The sequence below is a fragment of the Bos grunniens genome, chromosome 7 (assembly GCF_055505025.1).
Source record: "Bos grunniens cultivar Pamir isolate PY7600 chromosome 7, Bosgru_T2T1.0, whole genome shotgun sequence".
Lineage (NCBI taxonomy): Eukaryota > Metazoa > Chordata > Mammalia > Artiodactyla > Bovidae > Bos > Bos grunniens.
Genome location: NC_141171.1, coordinates 33,299,131 through 33,321,609, shown reverse-complemented (window position 1 = coordinate 33,321,609; position 22,479 = coordinate 33,299,131). Strand labels below are relative to the sequence as shown.

At 37.4% G+C, this 22,479-nt stretch overlaps 1 protein-coding gene and 1 pseudogene across 10 annotated transcripts in view; both read left to right on the top strand.

Moving 5' to 3' along the window:
- The window catches only part of PRR16 (proline rich 16), a 1,143,323-nt gene that overhangs the window by 864,705 nt on the left and 256,139 nt on the right, over positions 1–22,479 (top strand). The window lies entirely within an intron of this gene.
- Positions 8,936–11,751, top strand: LOC147369019 (elongation factor 1-alpha 1 pseudogene; annotated as a pseudogene). The gene has a single exon (XR_015167089.1). The product of XR_015167089.1 is annotated as an elongation factor 1-alpha 1 pseudogene (transcript).

Here is a 22,479-nt window from a genome sequence, read left to right as displayed (position 1 = left end):
AATATCTCTCTGTGCTATACAATAGGACTTTGTTATTTATACATTCTATGTGTAATAATGTTTACCTCCTATTCTCAGACTCCCAGTCTAGACTTCCTCTATCTACTTCTCCCTTGGCAAAGGGGGAACATGTCTGTTTTCTATGTCTGTGAGTCTATTTCTGTTTCATAAATGAGTTCCTTTGTGTCATATTTTAGATTCTACATATAAATGCTACTATGTGGCAATTTGTCTTTCTCTTTCTGACTTATCTAACCTAGTTGATCTCTGGGTCCATTCATGTTGCTGCAAATTTCATTTTTTATGGCTGAATAGTATTCCATTGTGTGTGTGTGCACACATGCGCATGTGTGTGTGTGTGTGTGTGCTCATCTTTATCCATTCATCTGTCAATGGACATTTTGGTTGCTTCTGTATTTCAGCTATTGTAAATAGTGCTACTCTGAACATCAAGGTGAATGTATCATTTCAAATTAAAGTTTTCTCTGATAAATGCCTAGGAGTGGAATTGCTGGATCATATGGCAACTCTGTTTTTAGTTTTTTGAGGAATGCCATACTGTTTTCCATAGTGACTGTACCAATTTTCATTCCCACCAACAGTATAGGAGAGTTCTCTTTTCTCCACACCCTCTCCAGCATTTGTTATTTATAAACTTTTTAATGATGACCAGTCTGACCTGTATAAGCTGGTACCTCATTATAGCTTTAATTTGCAAGTCTCTAATAATAAGTGATGTTGAGCATCTTTTTTATGTGCCTATTGGCCATCTATATATTTTCTTTGCAAAAATGTCTATTTAGGTCATCTGCCTAATTGGGGAAGTTTTTGTTGTTGTTGCTGTTGTCTGAGCTGTTTGTATATTTTGGAAATTAAACTCTTGTCGGTCATGTCATTTGCTACTATTTCTTCCCAGTCCATAGGTGGTCTTTTTGCTTTATGGTTTCATTGTTGTGTAAAAGCTCGTAAGTTTGATTAGGTCCTATTTGTTTACTTTTGCTATTATTTCTATTGTCTTGAGAGACTGACCTAAAAAAGCATTGCTATGAATTATATCAGAGAATGTTTTGCCTCTGTTCTGTTCTAGTAGTTTTAGAGGTCATGTCATATCTAAGTCTTTAAATTTTGATAATCTTGTGATTTTATCTTTTCTTTTGTGGATGTGGTGTATCACATTGATTGATTTGCAAATTGTTGAACCATTCCTGTGACCCTGGGATGAATCCAACTTGGTTATGATGCATGGTCTTTTTTATGTGTTGTTGGATTCAATTTGCTAATTCTTTGTTACAGCTAATGTAATGCCCAGAATTGACTCCTTTGAGAGAAAAAGCTTAACATTTTTTACAAAAAGTCTTTCTGATAGTAAGAAAAATGCCTACTTCTATACACTATCCTTTTCCCATTATTATCCTAAATTGAGCTATTACTTAATCATGCTGTTACTTGTTCTTATATTCTTGCCTGGAGAAATCAGAAAAATATTTTTAAATTTTAAAATCAGTGACTGTTTAAGCTGGGATGTTGCTGTTTTCCTGCTTTTGAACTTGAACTGAACAATTGGTTTTACTTGGGTCTCCAGTCTGTTGGCTTTTGGAATGAAGCCTACAGTATTGGCTCTCCTGGTTCCCATGCCTTTGGACTGGTGTTAGAACTACAATATTAACTTTCCAGCATTTTCAGCTTACTGATTGCAGATTGCAGGACTTCCTGGCTTCCATAATCATCTAAGCCAGTTCCTTATAATCCTTCTCTGTATTCCTCTCTCTGTATGCATTCAGTTTCTTATGTTTCTCCAATACAGACACTGTTTTTTAAAAAGTTGGTTTACTTATGCTGGCAGATTCTTCTTCTTTTTTTTTTTTTTTTTATAAGCATGGGTGAATTCCAGGAAATGGTTCAAAATGGGTGAATAATGGGATATTCTTGTGCTTTCACGCTAATATGATTCACACATAACTATATATAGCTATGTGTACAGACAGAAGCAGTGTGTGTTCCAAGGATGTGCTTTGAAATATTTAACAAAGAAATCCAAGCCAAAAGGTATTGTATTTTCATCTCAAATGTCCTTGTTTAAACTCCTGCAGTTTTCATGTTGAGAAGTCACTAGCATACGTAATCTCTGTCAGCAAAGGCTGCAAACTGAAAAATGTCGAAGCTTGAGAAACTGTATTGTTGAGGTTTAGAGGATGACCTTGGCCCATCCATGTTCACAATGGACAGTAACTTGATTAGCACATTAGTTCAGGTTTGAGAAAATCAATTAGGAACAAAGAAATAGTACCACTGTTTTCTTCCAGATAAGTTTTCATTTTGTGGGTTTCTTCTGTTCTGAAACACTGACCTCTCCATGATGTTTTTAGAAAACACTGTTCCCTGGAACTGCTCTCAAATCTTTTTACACATGTCAGAGCAACACTAAAGAACACACAAATGTTTGCTTTAGTTAGATAATATTTGAAGTTCCTTCTGCTTTTGTTAATATTGACCTTCTTAAAGAGAACCAAAAGTGGAGTTGCTCAGTCGTGTCTGACTCTTTGCAACCCCATGGACTGCAGCCTACCAGGCTCCTCTGTCCATGGGATTTTCCAAGCAAGAATACTGGAATGGGTTGCCATTTCCTTCTCCAGGAGATCTTCCCAACCCAGGGATCCAACCCAGGTCTCCTGAATTGTAGGCAGACACTTTACCATCTGAGCCACCAGGGAACTTCTCAAAAGGGAGGTAAATAAGGACACAGAAGGAGGAATGACAGGCCGGAAACTGCAGAGTAACAGGTCTCATCTGTTAAGTAATGGCCATGTAATAGTAGGCACCATGCCAAGAGTTTTATTATTGTTATCTCAATTTTCCAGCAATCAGAAATGGAAATGCTATTGTTATGCTAATTTGTACAGATTTAGAAAACTAGGACATTACCAACTTACATAAATTCACACTGGTAGAAAGTGTATGTGCATGCTAAGTCACTTCAGTCGTACCAGACTCTGCGACTCTATGGATGTGTCACCGACCAGGCTTCTCTGTCCATGGGAATTCTCCAGGCAAGAATACTAAAATAGGTTGCCTTTCCTCCTCCAGGGGTTCTTCCAAGCCAGGGATTGAACCCGAGTCTCGTTAAGTCTCCTGCATTGGCAGATGAATTCTTTACCACTAGTGCCATGTGGAAAGCCCAGTAGAAAGTGACTTGAGGTATAATTTAAATGCAATTTTTGAGTAATTCAGAAACCAAAAAGAGCAAACTGATGCTGGTGGTGGTGGAGGATGACGATCAGGGCCGCGAGCAGGAGCACACGTTCGTGTTCCGCCTGGACAGCGCCCGGACCTGCAAGCACCTGTGGAAGTGCGCCGTGGAGCATCACGCCTTCTTCCGGCTGCGGACGCCGGGAAACAGCAAGTCCAACAGGTCGGACTTCATCCGGCTGGGCTCTCGCTTCCGGTTCAGTGGGCGGACGGAATATCAAGCGACACATGGCGCCAGGTTACGAAGAACCAGCACCTTCGAGAGAAAGCCTAGTAAACGCTATCCATCCCGGAGACATTCGACGTTCAAAGCAAGTAACCCAGTGATAGCAGCTCAGTTCTGCTCTAAAACAAATCCTGAAGTCCATAATTACCAGCCTCAGTATCATCCCAATCTCCACCCCGGCCAACCTCGGTGGCACCCCCACTCTCCCAACGTAAGGCCATCCTTTCAGGATGACAGGCCGCACTGGAAAGCGTCAGCCAGTGGAGATGACAGCCATTTCGATTATGTCCACGACCAGAACCAGAAGAACTTAGGAGGAAAGCGAAGTATGATGTATCGAGATAAAGTCATGACTGCGCTTTGAGAGACTGAAGCATCTTACTTCCATTCACCATCATAGTTTCATTCCATCCCATGGAAAGTGCCTTGCATCACATGGACGTGTTTGTAGCAGTGTCTCCGAGGAATAGTTCTGAATGGTGTTTTCAGTGTCCGTGTAAATATTTGCAGGTAACCACGATAGATAGTCATAACTCACTGTGGACTGCATTCTCAATAAAATGAAGGTAGTTAAAGGCTCAAAAAAAAAAAAAAAAAGAAACCAAACTCTTAATTGGTATGCCAACTTATGAATGAAGAAAAGAGATAGAATAAAGAGAAAGAGGGAAGTGAGGATAAGATAAAAAAGAAAATTAATTTTAAAATATTTCATTGTAAAATATATTTTTTATTATAAAATATTTGGTAAAATAACAGAAAATATGGAAAAAGTCAGTCAGACAGCCACAAACTATAGGACCTCTTTTATATTTTCCCTTAGTTATTATGCTATATGTAAATTTGCTTGATTGTGTTCCTATTATACATGCACTTTAGTTATTTTATTTCCTCACTTGGGATTTCCCTGGTGGTCCAGTGATTAAGACTCTGTGCTACCAATGCAGGGGGCCGGGGTTCAGTCCCCTGGTCAGGGAACTAAAATCCCACATGCCAGACTGCATGTCATAAAAACAAAAACAAAGTTTTCTCACTGAACATTTACCTTCAGTATTTTCCGAGTTATTATAAATCTTTGTAAACACATTTATGTGGTATAATATGTTAAGAAAATGAACCCACAACATACTTATGTTTGTTGAAAGCATTTAGTTGTTCTCTCTGATACACACTACAAATATGAACACCAGTATCCACACAACTTTTCCCAGTTTTGGATTAGTCTTATATCTCTGAATAATTATTTTATGCAAACTTCTAAAATAGTAGACTCTTGACAATTTTTTTTAAAATTTAATTTTATATTTTAACTTTACAATATTGTAATGGTTTTGCCATATATCGAAATGAATCCTCCACAGGTATACATGTGTTCCCCATCCTGAACCCTCCTCCCTCCTCCCTCCCCAAGGATGTTATTAACAACTACCCTCTTATATAGAATTGCTACCCTGAACCCTTAACATCCAAGCCTTTTCACTCTTCCACAGTAAATTTCCTTGTGATAAATTGTACATCATTTATTTTTAAGATAGAGCATCTCAGTGTTAACTTTCCAAAAATCTTAGAATACTGATAAGATTCTTTCCTACAACTGTGACACCTATTTTTTTTTTAATTCCTCTTTAGACATTGCAAGTAAGTCTTTTATCAATACGTATTAGGAATATTCAAATGAAGATTAACTCTTTCACAAAGTAAGCACCGTGTTCATAAATTTTTTATTTTATGTCACTTCTTATCACCTTTAGTTACTTAGACTTTCATCATCATAATACTGAAGTGTAAATCACACACCTGACTTGGTTTTCAAAATCATCTATGGAGTTTTGAGTCCAGAGAGATTATCAAAGCATATTATTATTATTATTATTTTTTTTTGGTCTTGCACCTCTTCACCCCTTTAAATTTGAGAGAAAGGGCTATAGTATTCCTGGGGAAAAGACTGTTCACTGAACTTATAGCAGAGGAAGTTCTAGTTTCTAAAATTTTGTTTTTTGTTCTAATTATACCCTCAATTGTATCTTGGTTTCCTAATATTCATGTAGTCTGTCAAAATTTAAATCTATATGGAATGTTGGAAGAGGCTGATTTTTCTAGTTTTATGGCCACATTTTAAAGAGTAGGCATCCTTTGAATTTGAATATGTTTAATGTCAATAAATAATTTAATGGTTTAACATCCTGACCTTCTTCAACTGTGGATAATCACATATAATGAATATTAAGTAACTGAACACAATGGTACAGTGAGGAAGAAACCTACTCACTAAAAGCCTGAATACAAATATGAACATAAGATGTAAATATAAGAATTATAGGTATATACTGACCTCTAAAATGCTTATATTTTCAATTAATACAGCAACTCTGGAGCCAGGTACAATTATCATCCCTATTTTATAGATGGGAAAACTGAATCATATAAGAAAAGGCAAACAATTAAAAAGGTTCTATGTTTAGTAGCATAGTCAGTCATGTCTGACTTTTTGCAACCCTATGGACTGTAGCCAGCCAGGCTCCTTTGTCCACGGGGATTCTCCAGGCAAGAATACTGGAGTAGGTTGCCATTCCCTTCTCCAGGGGATCTTCCCAGCCCAGGGATCAAACCCAGGTCTCCTGCAATGGAGGCAGATTCTTTACCATCTGAGCCACCAGGGAAGCCCATATTAAAAAAGTAAATTGACTTATTTTGACTTCAGGAGTGTGCTATTTAGCGGATAAGAAGGAGATCTTCTGATTGGCACATTCTAGGACAAGTTTGTAGACTATTTGATGTATTTGTTGGTGGGTGACTGGGTAAAGAACCATAGGTTTGAGTTGGCCATAGGTTAAAGGTGGGATGAGGAGTGAAATCTAAGAATGAAAACTGAGTGAACAAAAATGTGTTTCAGAGAAATTTTTGAATGGATTTAAAATCAAATAAATGGGAAAGATTTCACTATGAGAGAATAAAGCGTACCTGGGGTTTACAGTGTTGTGCATTTTTTGCCAAAAATATTCATGTGTCATTAAAAATGGAAAGAACTACATTTTTAAAAATAACCAGTGAGAACAAACTCTGTTGAAGAAATACCTGTGACAAAATGGATGAGGACATACTGTGAAGGCCTTTAACAATAATCTGGAGTTTTTTATCAAGCATTTAAGATATTTAGGACAGTACATTCTGATTCATTTTCTTATTTCTTCCATAATTGGTGATATTTGGTATGGGAATATAAAATTCAGAATGGTTATTTCCAGATCATCTCTCAATTAAAAAATGCCCCCAAAAATATGAGAGATCTAAAATGGTCTTAAGTATAATTGTAAATGGACATTCCAAAAGTTAGGCATCCTGCCAAATCAATTTTCATTATCTGTTGCTGAATAACAAATATTTCCAAAACCTGATGACTTAAAACAGCCATATTCATCCATTACCTCTGGTGGTTTCCATGGGTCTCAGCTGGAAGATTCACACATTGGAGGTTGGGACTACTTAAGTCTCATCCACACACAGATTGGCCCTGGGAGCCTGCTATAGCTATTGTTGGTATGCCTACCTAGGACCGCTTCATTTAGCCTGGGATTCCTTACAACATGGTGGCTGGGTTCCAAGAGCAAGTGTCTTAAGTCAGAGGGTGATCTAGTCTGAGGTCCTTTTGCTTTTTATTACCTAGCCTCAGAAATCATTGAGCACCACATCCCCTACATATTGTTGATTAAGGTAGTTATTAAACTCCACCCAGTTTGAAAACAGAGAGACCCTAGACCTCACATTTCACTGGAGGATTGCCATCACATTTTTATTGAACTGTGCAGGAAGGGATATGTGTTCGTGTATGTGTATGTATCACCATGCTTAGAAAATACAATCTGCCGTTCCATCTGAGGGTTCTAAAACTTGCCAGGGCCTGGCAAGCCAGGTAGGAAGCAATGAGTCACACTTGTCTCCAGAAGATACTTTATTAAGCATGACAGGGACTAGGCCAACTCACAAGAGGAGACTTTATTTTTGTTTTTCTTTAGCCTGTACATTTTGGTGAGTATTTGTTCTGAGAAAATAGGAATTTACTTCATGGCATATGACTGGAAACAGATTTAAAAAATAAAATAATTGTGTCAAAGATGAAATAACTGTCAAGAATGGCATTGCACTTGTTTGTAAATCTCATGACATTTGGACATGTTGAACTGTCAAGGCTAAAGATTAGTTGCCTGGCACAAAGACAACTCTGGAGATTGGTGGATTATATCAGAATGATGTTATTTGTTGTTCGGATGGAAACTACCTCTGAAGTACTGGGCACTCTGTCTGGAGGCCAGCCACGAGTTGCCTAATATTAGGGAGGATACTCGACCCATTGGCCTAGCTGCTGTAATCAATTTAGGCATTTAACCCAGGCATTCCAGGAATTTGTTGCAAGTTTCAAAGGTTATCCTGACTGGGTTATGGATCTAACTTGACATTAAGTATCTGTTATGGACCAACCATTGTATGTTGCAAGTATAAAAATGAACAAGGTCCTCTCTGTCCTGCACTGTATCTACCAAAAGAAAGAGACATGAGAATAGGTGATTTCTCTACAGGATGGAAGTGCCCTGGTAAAGAGGGAGATCTGTGAAGCAGAGGTCATTTCCATCACGATGTGGGCAGAGTGGGATTGAAACGTTCCCTGATGGAATCCAAGCTCCTAGCCTTTCCACCCCACCATATTGGCCTACTGTTGTCCTCAGTCTCTTAAAAGTATTCTCTAAAATAAAACAACAATGTGTTTACCTTTCCCCCATGGAAAAACGAAAGATTCAATTGTTGAAACAGCTTAACCATCAATGGACTCTGCAATGCTAAATAAAAACAAGACAGATAAGTCAATTCCACTCCTGTACTTGATGGTTTATTGAAGGAGGTCTAATTTTTTACTATTTAAATTTTAAGTCAGTGGACAGCAGCACACATCAGTACATAACAGTCTTAAGAACATTTTACTCGTTTCAGAAAATGAAGAACTGACTGGGTGTTTCTCTTTGGTTGAAAATAAAGCTTAATTTTTGTTTGTCTTCCCAATTATTTACGTTTCATTGAGAATTTCCGCTACAGTTCAGATTAGTATTTCAAGATGAGCATATATGTTTCAGATACATGTTAACACATTACCTTCAGTTCTGGTAGTCCTGTTATCTTGAAGTTTACTCTCCAAGATGAAATGAAATACAAAAATACATTTTAAATTGATATGTGCAAAATTATCTTGAATGTAATATGTTAAGCAACTCTCAGCCTAAATATTAGGATATTTATCTTTTGCTCTCCTTTATTTTGCTCTTTTAGAAAATATTTGGACAATCTAGTCCTTCCCTCTATGTCTAACATAGGATCCATATGTTATTTATACTAAAACCCAGTTCTAATAATGTTATTTTACTAAAGAGAGAAGTCCCAGTAAACATCCTGGATTAGAATCTTGGCTCTGCCATTTCCTAGCAATGTGACCTTAAATTGTTTAGCCTTTCTCGGCTTCAGTTTTATCCTCTATAAAATATGGATAATAGCAAAACCCACTTCATAGGGTTGTTATAGAATAAATAACTAAGCTTTGTATTTTAATAAAGAATAAAAAGTAAGCTCATTTGCCTAATTTTGCAAGGCTCTTTATAAAAGACACTTTCTGAAATGTATCTTATGCTTTAAAAAATGTATGTTCCAACTGACCAGAAACATGCCTAATTTTCTGAATGTTGGTTATTAGCTCCAACTTTCTCACCTTTGCAGATGCTACTCTCTTTCCCATCTCTATCTACTTCCCCTTATCAGTTGAATGTAATGTAGCCTATTCTAAGGAAAATATCCGTCAGGTTTCAAAATATAGGAATGTCCAGCACAATACAAAATTTATTGCCATTTACACTGGTTTAGTCTGAGGATATGGGTATAGGGTGGTGATCCTTAGACTTACTGGCCAAATGGCAACAAGTGGAACGGGATCGGGTTCTTAATTTGCCTACCAAAAGATACCTTTAAGCTAATAATAGTTTTCCCTTATCCATGATAGTAATCATGTCCTCCTTCTCTACTCAAAACCGTTTCTGTGATTCATAGTTGATTTATTTGATTTCTTATCTAGGATCATCAGCTAGTACTTTGTAAACACTTTACTGAAACATGATTGACTTAGAAAAAGATCAGATCAGATTAGATGAGTCGCTCAGTCATGTCCGACTCTTTGCTACCCCATGAATCGCAGCCCGCCGGGCCTCCCTGTCCATCACCAAATCCCGGAGGTCACTCAGACTCACGTCCATTGAGTCAGTGATGCCATCCAGCCATCTCATCCTCTGTTGTCCCCTTCTCCTCTTGCCCCCAATCCCTCCCAGCATCAGAGTCTTTTCCAATGAGTCAACTCTTCGCATGAGGTGGCCACAGTACTGGAGTTTCAGCTTTAGCATCATTCCTTCCAAAGAAATCCCAGGGCTGATCTCCTTCAGAATGGACTGGTTGGATCTCCTTGCAGTCCAAGGGACTCTCAAGAGTCTTCTCCAACACCACAGTTCGCAACGGGGTTGCCGCCAGGACACAGGTGTCGTGAAAACCACCATTAAACCTAAGTCAAAATGGGAAAGGAGAAGACCCACATCAACATCGTTGTCATTGGGCACGTAGATTCAGGGAAGTCTACCACGACTGGCCATCTGATCTACAAATGTGGCGGGATTGACAAGAGAACAATTGAAAAGTTCGAGAAGGAGGCTGCCGAGATGGGAAAGGGCTCCTTCAAATATGCCTGGGTCTTGGACAAACTTAAAGCTGAACATGAGCGTGGTATCACCATTGGTATCTCCCTGTGGAAATTTGAGACCAGCAAGTACTATGTTACCATCATTGATGCCCCAGGACACAGAGACTTCATCAAAAACATGATTACAGGCACATCCCAGGCTGACTGTGCTGTCCTGATTGTTGCTGCTGCTGTTGGTGAATTTGAAGCCGGTATCTCCAAGAACGGGCAGACCCGTGAGCATGCCCTTCTGGCTTACACCCCGGGTGTGAAACAACTAATTGTTGGCGTTAACAAAATGGATTCCACTGAGCCACCCTATAGCCAGAAGAGATACGAGGAAATTGTTAAGGAAGTCAGCACCTACATTAAGAAAATTGGCTACAACCCCGACACAGTAGCATTTGTGCCAATTTCTGGCTGGAATGGTGACAACATGCTGGAGCCAAGTGCTAACATGCCATGGTTCAAGGGACGGAAAGTCACCCATAAGGACGGCAATGCCAGTGGAACCACCCTGCTTGAAGCTCTGGATTGCATCCTGCCACCAACTCACCCAACTGACAAACCCTTGCGTTTGCCTCTCCAGGATGTCTATAAAATTGGTGGTATTGGTACTGTCCCTGTGGGTCGTGTGGAGACTGGTGTTCTCAAACCTGGCATGGTGGTCACCTTTGCTCCAGTCAGTGTAACAACTGAAGTGAAGTCTGTAGAAATGCACCATGAAGCATTGAGTGAAGCCCTTCCTGGGGACAACGTGGGCTTTAACATCAAGAACGTGTCTGTCAAAGATGTCCATCGTGGCAATGTGGCTGGTGACAGCAAAAATGATCCACCCATGGAAGCTGCTGGCTTCACAGCTCAGGTGATTATTTTGAACCATCCAGGCCAAATCAGTGCTGGATATGCACCTGTGCTGGATTGTCACACAGCTCACATTGCTTGCAAGTTTGCTGAGCTGAAGGAAAAGATTGATCGTCGTTCTGGGAAAAAGCTGGAAGATGGCCCTAAATTCTTGAAATCTGGTGACGCTGCCATTGTTGATATGGTTCCTGGCAAGCCCATGTGTGTCGAGAGCTTCTCTGATTATCCTCCCCTGGGCCGTTTTGCTGTGCGTGACATGAGACAGACAGTCGCTGTGGGTGTCATCAAAGCAGTGGACAAGAAGGCAGCTGGAGCTGGCAAGGTCACCAAGTCTGCCCAGAAAGCTCAGAAGGCTAAATGAATATTATCCCCAATACCTGCCACCCCAGTCTTAATCAGTGGTGGAAGAACGGTCTCAGAACTGTTTGTCTCAATTGGCCATTTAAGTTTAATAGTAAAAGACTGGTTAATGATAACAATGCATCGTAAAACCTTCAGAAGGAAAGGAGAATGTTTTTGTGGACCATATGTTTTGTGTGTGGCAGTTTAAGTTATTAGTTTTTAAAATCAGTACTTTTTAATGAAAACAACTTGACCAAAAATCTGTCACAGAATTTGAGACCCATTAAAAAAAGTTTAATGAGAAAAAAAAAAAAAACCAAAAGCATCAATTCTTCGGCGCTCAGCCTTCTTCACAGTCCAACTCTCACATCCATACATGACCACAGGAAAAACCATAGCTTTGACTAGACGAACCTTTGTTGGCAAAGTAATGTCTCTGCTTTTGAATATGCTATCTAGGTTGGTCATAACTTTCCTTCCAAGGAGTAAGTGTCTTAATTTCATGGCTGCAGTCACCATCTGCAGTGATTTTGGAGCCCAGAAAAATAAAGTCTGACACTGTTTCCACTGTTTTCCCATCTATTTCCCATGAAGTGGTGGGACCGAATGCCATGATCTTCGTTTTCTGAATGTTGAGCTTTAAGCCAACTTTTTCACTCTCCACTTTCACTTTCATCAAGAGGCTTTTGAGTTCCTCTTCATTTTCTGCCATAAGGGTGGTGTCATCTACATATCTGAGGTTATTGATATTTCTCCCGGCAATCTTGATTCCAGCTTGTGTTTCTTCCAGTCCAGTGTTTCTCATGATGTACTCTGCATAGAAGTTAAATAAACAGGGTGACAATATATAGCCTTGACTAACTCCTTTTCCTATTTGGAACCAGTCTGTTGTTCCATGTCCACTTCTAACTGTTGCTTCCTGACCTGCATACAGATTTCTCAAGAGGCAGGTCAGGTGGTCTGGTATTCCCATCTCTTGAAGAATTTTCCACAGTTTATTGTGATCCACACAGTCAAAGGCTCTGGCATAGTCAATAAAGCAGAAATAGATGTTTTTCTGGAACTCTCTTCCTTTTTCGATGATCCAGTGGATGTTGGCAATTTGATCTCTGGTTCCTCTGCCTTTTCTAAAACCAGCTTGAACATCAGAAAGTTCACGGTTCACCTATTGCTGAAGCCTGGCTTGGAGAATTTTGAGCATTCCTTTACTAGCATGTGAGATGAGTGCAATTGTGCGGTAGTTTGAGCATTCTTTGACATTGCCTTTCTTTGGGATTGGAATGAAAACTGACCTTTTCCAGTCCTTTGGCCACTGCTGAGTTTTCCAAATTTGCTGGCATATTGAGTGCAGCACTTTCACAGCATCATCTTTCATGATTTGGAATAGCTCAACTGGAATTCCATCACCTCCACTAGCTTTGTTCGTAGTGATGCTTTCTAAGGCCCACTTGACTTCCCATTCCAGGATGTCTGGCTCTCGATCAGTGATCACACCATTGTGATTATCTGGGTCATGAAGATCTTTTTTGTATAGTTCTTCTGTGTATTCTTGCCATCTCTTCTTAATATCTTCTGCTTCTGTTAGGTCCATTTCTGTCCTTTATCGAGCTCATCTTTGCATGAAATGTTCCTTTGGTATCTCTGATTTTCTTGAAAAGATCCCCAGTCTTTCCCATTCTGTTGTTTTCCTCTATTTCTTTGCATTGATCGCTGAAGAAGGCTTTCTTATCTCTTCTTGCTATTCTTTGGAACTCTGCATTCAGATGTTTATATCTTTCCTTTTCTCCTTTGCTTTTCACTTCTCTTCTTTTCACAGCTATTTGTAAGGCCTGCCCAGACAGCCATTCTGCTTTTTTGCATTTCTTTTCTATGGGAATGGTCTTGATCCCTGTCTCCTGTACAATGTCACGAACCTCATTCCATAGTTCATCAGGCACTCTATCTATCAGATCTAGGCCCTTAAATCTGTTTCTCACTTCCACTGTATAATCATAAGCGATTTGATTTAGGTCATACCTGAATGGTCAAGTGGTTTTCCCTACTTTCTTCAATTTAAGTCTGAATTTGGCAAGAAGGAGTTCATGGTCTGAGCCACACTCAGCTCCTGGTCTTGTTTTTGCTGCCTGTATAGAGCTTCTCCATCTTTGGCTGCAAAGAATATAATCAATCTGATTTCGGTGTTGACCATCTGGTGATGTCCATGTGTAGTGTCTTCTCTTGTGTTGTTGGAAGACGGTGTTTGTTATGACCAGTGCATTTTCTTGGTAGAACTCTATTAGTCTTTGCCCTGCTTCATTCCATATTCCAAGGCCAAATGTGCCTGTTACTCCAGGTGTTTCTTGACTTCTACTTTTGCATTCCAGTCCCCTATAATGAAAAGGACATCTTTGTTGGGTGTTAGTTCTAAAAGGTCTTGTAGGTCTTCATAGAACCGTTCAACTTCAGCTTCTTCAGGATTACTGGTTGGAGCATAGAAAAAGATACGTATATATATTTAATGTATACAACTTAATGACTTTGGAGATAAGTATATGTTTGTATCATATACTTGAAATTAGTATCATAATCAATGCCATAAATATATCCATTACCTCCAGAATTTTCCTCTTGCCCTTTTTACTTACTATTTTCATTTGTGATTAGAAAACAATATCTACCCTTTTAGTACATTTTTAAGAGGTATCTTCTCTCTCATGCTCCTTTCAGCTATTATTTTTGCTCCATATTCTAAGTCATGATTTTGAGAAAACACTTGACTATAAGAAAGTTTTCCTCTCAATAGAATATAAACAAACAATAAATCTCATTGTCAAATATTCTGTTACCTGAGCAAGCCCTCATGTCCCAGCCTCTCCCTGCCTGGATCCTTTGAGATCTGGCAGTTTCTTGATTTTGCCCCTTTGCGCTCTTCTCTTGCTTTTAAATGCCTATGGTAGTTTGTGCCTATGTTACTCTATCCATCTGCTATTTTTCTGTCCTGAACTAATTGGGACACTTAACTTTTTTACTAGGAAATAGTGAATGGCTGGAGAGGGGTTTGCCTCATCTTCCTGTTTACCTCAAGTATTTTGTCAGTGAAAGTGAAAGTGAAGTCATGCCTGACTCTTTGCGATCTCATGGACTGTAGCCCACCAGGCTCCTCCATCCATGGGATTCTCCAGGCAAGAATACTGGAGTGGGGTGCCATTGCCTTCTCCAGGGGATCTTCCCAACCCAGGGATCGAACCTAGGTCTCCCGAATTGCAGGCAGATGCTTTAACCTCGGAGCCACCAGGGAAGCCCAGTGTTTTCTTTTATCCTAATTCTGTAATTATTGGTAATACTTTTATGCTCATTTTGTAGTGACTGATTCAGTGTTAAAGTTTTAGAAAATTTTGCTTTTTTCAGAGATCTTCAAACTTTTGAGAGGTAACTAATATACCTAGGATTCTCAACAGCTGAAATTGATGCTTGAACTGTTTGGGGGTGAGTTTGAGGTCAAACATGTCTGAGTTCGTATTAGTATGTAGCTGCTTCTAGATCTGCCATCTCCCCAGGTTCCAGTTTATGTAACTGTAAAATGGAGAAGGAGAAATTGTGAATTGTTTGGTGAAGGTGGAACAAGATCTTGACTATAAGTTCAAGTCCATGTCTCAAAATGACCATTCAGTTAAGATTAGGTATTATTATTACTATGAATAAAAATGAGTGTATATGTATATATAATCATAATTATTCATCACAGTTCTGATGCATAGTAGTAAACCATGAAGAAAGCTTCTCTGATCCTCACTGGTTATATATATTTTGTATTCTTTAGATTTAATCTAATAGTATTCCAAATTATTTCAATACCAGTCTAATAATAGTATTTTTATTTAAAAATAGTAAACTCATAGAGATTAATACCATTGCAAATTGTATAAAAAGTGTTTTGAATGAATTGTCTTGATTCTTTAAAAAAACTAGATAAAATAAAAGTTTTAGAATGGTGTCTTCTTTAAGAGACATGCTAAAGTTTTGCAAGAGTAGCTTATGTTTCTATTTGATGTGTTTAAGAGAAAAAGGAATCCTAAGATTGCTATCAGAGTTTTTTTCCTTATGCAGTATGACAGCTTGAATCTTTATATGGCATTTTGGATGTCTATCATTTTCATCATCAAAATGTCTGAGAAGATAAACTAGTATAACCAAGGCATTATAGTATGTTATAGTTTTAGCATACATACTAATGAAGATATCATTCCCCTCTTCTATAAATTTGGGTAGCATACTTACCTCACTTGACATCTATATGCTGCTTCTAAAACACTCTCTTTCAAATATAAATTTCAAATCAAAACACTCTACTTATTAAAATGAAAAAATACTTGTATACCTGGGGAGTGAAATGCAAAATAACTTTTAGAACACAGTGGATGCTTAGTAAATATTCTTGACTAAATTGACAATCGACATGACCAAATTGTGAAATGCTGTGTTCAGGACCAGCCCGTTTGTTTTATTTTGTTTTATTTTATTTTGTCTTGACATATATTACATCAACCAATACATTATATGAAGTGTTTGAATCATAGTAAATAATAATTTTTTTATATTGTGGCTTTAGGGAAACAGGCTTTTAGCAAATGATGGAACCATAATCTTTTGCAATGATTGCTTCAAAAGTAATTTGAAACACAACTAGTTTACGCATTGTATATCTTTCCTTTTTCTTAGTTGCCCACTCTCTTAGTGATTCACCCTTGGTAGACCATAAATTATTGTTTAAATGAGACAGTATATATCTTGGCTAATAATTAACTTTGGATTTTCATGATAATTATTATTATTTTATAGGGCATGTGGACATATTGTGTTATATTATTGATATTTTATTAATATGTTTTCTGTGTAATATTCCATAGTCTCAGTGATAAATGCTAACTTCTAAAGATGTCTTACTCTGTTTTCTGGAATAGTATGAGATAATTAAATAAATTAAATTAATAATTCTAAAAATTAAACTCTTGGATAGTTACAAAAACCTAAGATAGCTACTATATTTGTGATTTCCTTTTTAAATTAGTAATGTGAGAAATCACTTTATTCTCAAAGTGTCCTAATGTGAATTTGATATTTCCCTTTAAGAATCTTTTTCTTTCACCAATTAGTGTTTATCTTTCATATAAATACTTTAAAGTGTTCTAGATCTCTAATATTGCTTTAGGGCTCCCCTGGTGGCTCAGGCAGTAAAGAATTTGCCTGCAATGTGAGAGACCTGGGTTCAGTCCCTGGGTTGGGAAGATCCCCTGGAGAAGGGCATGGCAACCCAGCATTCTTGTCTGGAAAATCCCCAATGACAGAGGAGCCTGGTGGGCTCCAGTCTGTGGGGTTACAAAGAGTCGAACACGACTGAGCGACTAAGCATAACACAGTATTGTTTTATCTCAACAGTAGTCCTAATTCAAAGAATTTACCTTTGCAACTTAACTCAGTGTTTCCATCATTAAAATATATTTTCTATCAACATGTAATATTTTATGAGTACCCTTTTTAAGTTGAGATACTCATAGCAAGGTCAAAGATTGGTAGCTATTGTGAAAATTTAAGAAGTTTCTTTGTGTTAAGGATGACTTTGTTCTGAAGTGTCAGCAATTACTTGGCTTTGCTTTGAATTAGCCATTGAAATACAGAAAAGTCTCATGACTTGTACTTTTATCTATTTCTTTACTTGTCACATAATAGATTTACCTGATACCCCCTTTTTGATGACTTGTCAGTTTCTTTTTTAATCCATTGACCACTGGACTGATTAAAGCTGTAGTCTTTATTTATGTTCATGAGATGTGAGAAGGCATCTGCTGGAGCTTTTTGGGAAAGTTTCTTGTCTCTTACTAGATACAGTGAACTCCACTTTATCTGAATACTGCGGTAAGAGTGTGAGCTCTGTATACCTGCCTGAGGGTGAAGTTAAAACACTTGAAGTGAGGATGCATGGTTTTCATTAAACTAGAGCCTGATTATGCTGAAAAGCGTAGACATTTAGTGTATCTAATTTAAACTTTTAGAGAAGTGTAATAAAATATCACAAATACGATTTAAAAGCCTTGAATAAACCTTTCTAATCCCCCTTTCCTTTCCTTTCTCTTTTTTTCTGTACCTAGATATAAACAAACTCCTGAATTTAGTATCGATTATTATTATATATTTTCTATGTTTTCTCCTTATGTACAAATTTATACATAATATGCATCATTCTTTGAATTCTGTATAATATGTGTCATATACACTTGTGCAAATAATTTTTCATATGTTTCTTAAAATTTCTGCTTAGAGTTTATACACTTTTACTGATGGATATTATTCCATTATAGACTATATAGGGCATTCCATTATAAAGACATACCACTATATACATATATATATGCACTCACCCATTGATTGGCAGTTATAGATTTTCAAGTTTTGTTATTAAGGATATTAAAATGTATTTAATTAATATTTTAAATAATTGTTTCCTTGATTACGAATATTCATTGGCCATTTGGATTTTCACATTTATTAAAATTTTTGTTTACATAATTTATATTTTTAGTATTGATTTTTAGAAGGTTTTTTGCTATGCTTAAGTACTGGTACTTCATATGATATAGCTTTGAAAATATCTGTTTCTAATTTTTTCATTATTTGGAATATTGTTTATAGTATCTCTTACACTTTTTAGTCAAATATATCACCATTTTGTGTCATACATTGTGCTTTTTGAGTCTTAAGAATTTATTTATATTTCAAGGTTATAATTATATAATTTTTTTCTAAAATTGCTGAAGTTTTGCCTTTCATACTTTAGAAATAAATATAGATAGATAGACAGATATAGATATAGTATGGCTCAAAGCGATGTATATCTTATGAAATCATTTTCTTTTCTCTAGGTAAAATCTGAAATACTCAAAGTTATTTAAAAATGTTTTATTTGCAATTAGACATAGGAATTGGATATATATGTTATATTACTCATATGACTAAAAAACAGAGTAGTAAAAAATTCCTCATTTTTATTATCTGGAAATCTTCATTTTCTTTCCTATTTCCCTCAGCTATTCCTAGAATAATGGTTTAAACTAGGAGAAACTTACACAGTTTCAGTTCTGTTACTAAAGTCTCAGAATTACATTTTCACATTGTACTTAGCTTTCCAAATCTCAGGCCCCACGAAGACCTAGTGTCTTTGGGTATTGAAGCCTGGCCTCTGCTTTGCTCAAATTCTGTAAATAAGGATGTTTATCCTCAGGTGTATTTGTACAATCTAATCCCAGATGTGTGTGGGCATGTGTTACAGGCCCATTTTAGCACCTTGAACAGTTAGGCTGCAAAGACAGTTGGTAAAGCCGTTTCTTTCCATTTAATGTGTAGATTTGTGGTGGAGTTTGGTTTCCTCCATCACTGTCCATCTGTTTGCTAGGGCCAAATGAATAAATACCCTTCACTACAAAGGTAACTGGTTCAAAATTAAACTGCCTTGAAATATTATTTTTCAAAGCTGTACTCTCCCTTTATTTAAACCTGAATGTTTGAAGTGGCAACATGAGATTTTAGTTTTGAGATGATATTAACTACAGTTCATATATATACTTTAAAGCAAACAAAAACATTTCAATACATACATATTATTTTAAAAATATGTAATTTTGTGCTCTAAAATGCTTATAATAAATGCAATTTTCTATTGCATTATTCAGTAAAATATGCATATACTATTACTTCCACACAATCCAATTCTTTTTTAGTGTGAGTATGAATGCATGTATGTATTTAATTGAATACTGAGGTGACATGATCATATTTGATCTTGAAAAGTTACAGAACTTACATTTTCATTTTATTGAAGTTATAGATTAAAGTTTGCTGTGTACTATTTTCTGAAACTGAAACTAAATTCTTATAGAAGGAAAATATATGAGCATTGTGCATATTTTGTGAAGATTATGGGAAAAGCATTCAGTGAGCATGTTGGCAGAGACTGAAGGACATATAATGCTATTATTTACCCATGAAGTTATACATGGAGCATGGGTATAATACATCTTGCCCATGTCTGAATAGTGCTGACCTACGGCTCCACTGGAGACTCCTGGACATTCACAGGCAAGTCTGGGTCAGCATATTAAACCTAGACAACATTTTAAAAAGCAGAGACATTACTTTGCTGACAAAGGTCCATCTAGTCAAACCTATGGTCTTTCCAGTAGTCATGTATGGATGTGAGAGTTGGACTATAAAGAAAGCTGAATGTCGAAGAATTGATGCTTTTGAACTGTGGTATTGGAGAAGACTCTTGAGAGTCCGTTGGACTGCAAGGAGATCAAACCAGTCAATCCTAAAGGAAATCAGTCCTGAATATTCACTGGAAGGACTGATGCTGAAGCTGAAACTCTAATACACTGGCCACCCGATGTGAAGAACTGACTCATTGGAAAAGACCCTGATGCTGGGAAAGATTGAAGTCAGGAGAAGGGGACAGTAGAGGATGAGATGGTTGGATGGCATCACCAACTTGATGGACATGAGTTTGAGCAAGCTTTGGGAGTTGGTGATGGACAGGAAAGCCTGGTGTGCTGCAGTCCATGGGGTCTCAAAGAGTCGGACATGACTGAGCAACTGAACTGAACTGATATCTGAACACAGTGAAGGAAATCTACTAATTAAGCATGAAATTTAAAGCAAGGATCATATTTTGTTGTTTATTTGCTGATTTACTGAATAATCATAAAATGCACAATTAAAGTTAGTGTTGGTATTTTGTAAATGAGAAATATTAGATTGTATGGTTGGATTTTATCTTTCTGATAGCACTTAGGCTGAAAATGATTTAAATTTTAAATTTTACAAAATTTTTTTTTCTATTTTCTTTTCTCTTAAATCTTGGAATATTTATCTTAAATTGTCATGTGAAAGGAGAAGGCAATGGCACCCCACTCCAGTACTCTTGCCTGGAAAATCCCATGGGCGGAGGAGCCTGGTGGGCTGCAATCCGTGGGGTTGCAAAGAGTCAGACACGACTGAGTGACTTCACTTTCACCTTTCACTTTCATGCATTGGAGAAGGAAATGACAACCCACTCCAGCGTTCTTGCCTGGAGAATCCCAGGGACAGGGGAGCCTGGTGGGCTGCCATCTATGGGGTTGCACAGAGTCGGACACGACTAAAGTGACTTAGCAATAGCAGTCCTGTGAAAGGTCATGATTTGGTTTTATTTTCCCCCATAATGCTATAAGTATAATACCAAATTTCATGATTTAAATCTCCCTGTGATAGTCCCAACTTATTTACATGAACGTTACTTAGACCATGCATTTTACCTTTCATTTAGGACAAAATAAATAAGCGTAATCCAAAATGTGAACATTTTATTTAATTCATATGATCAATTTATAGGTATGATCTATTATTGAATTAAATTCAGCTTTTAAAAAAACATTTATATTGTCAGCTTTTTTGGAGTTCTTGGTGCAATTCCAATACCATAGTTATATGCTGTACTTAATAAATACCTTTTTCTTTAAGGCAATAATGCATCATTTAAGTAATGGTTGTTAAAAATGAAACAGAACCTTGCATTTTAAGTCTTTATATCCAGACACATGATTTATTTAAAATGTGGGCTAGAATCAATAGCCCTCTGCTACTTAGCCTAAGAGGTGAAATTTAATTAAGTTTGTTCAGCCAATAAACAAATCTCCTTTGATTCTTAGATTCTGGTGCTATGAAAATGAACAAGTTTATCGCTTCCCTAGAGGAACTTTGAGTGCAGCCAGTTGCATACTGACTAGAATTTGAATGATGCTTTCCTTCGCAGAGTACTCATCCACAGGGATTCAGTTGATGGATATTTGTAGATTGTGGGTTATAGGTGTATGTTCAATTCCTAGATAAATCTGATGGTTTCATACAGAGACATCTTTTCTTCTGTAACCAGACTGTGACCCTGTGCACATGACACATTGTACAAATGCATATGATAGTGATCATAAAGGAGACACGATAATGTGACACATTCAGTGTAAAACCCATGACTCAGGAGTAACCTGTTCAACATTCAGTTCTCATCCTGTGGGCATTTCTCCATCTTATTGGAAGGATAAGCAAATACTCAAGACAGAGTTATCAAAACAGATTGTGGACATTGATTAATTCTGGGAATGCGAAAAACATAAATGCACATTGGTCATGAATTCAAGTTTGGTACTCTTTCCTCTAACAAATTCACATCATCTTCTGTTATTTCCCGATAGTGATTCCAAGTATAAAGTTTAGACATTTTCCTTCTAGATTGGGTAATAATACTCTGGATAATTGAAATATAGCTTAATGATTTACTCAGTATTTAACAGATAATTTTCAAACCTTTTTCATTTTGCTGTTAGCCTAGTCTGAGACTGTGTCTAAAATACATAGGGAAAGGAAGGAAGGACTTGTTTAGCTTGTGTTTGATAAAAGGGCTCTGTTGTTGAATAAGACCACAAGTTATGGCTGGAGTGGTTTAGTAATAGGTTTTTCCACTATGCAAAGCCAAACAGTCTTTGCCAAAGCAAGACAGAATCTATACTGTCAAAATGGAAAAAGTGGCGTCAATTATGAAGCTGGGGAATTCTGGCAGCACACTTAGATTTTGGCACTTCACTGTGAGAAAGAATATATCAGTTCAGTTCAGTTCAGTTCAGTCACTCAGTCGTGTCCGACTCTTTGTGACCCCACGAGCTGCAGCACGCCAGGCCTCCCTGTCCATCACCAACTCCTGAAGTTCACCCAAACTCATGTCCGTTGAGTCGGTGATGCCATCCAGCCATCTCATCCTCTGTCGTCCCCTTCTCCTCCTGGCCCCAATCTCTTCCAGCATCAGAGTCTTTTCCAATGAGTCAACTCTTCACATGAGGTGGCCGAAGTACTGGACTTTCAGCTTTAGCATCATTCCTTCCAAAGAATAGCCAGGATTGATCTCCTTTAGAATGGACTGGTTGGATCTCCTTGCAGTCCAAGGGACCCTCAAGAGTCTTCTCCAACACCACAGTTCAAAAGCATC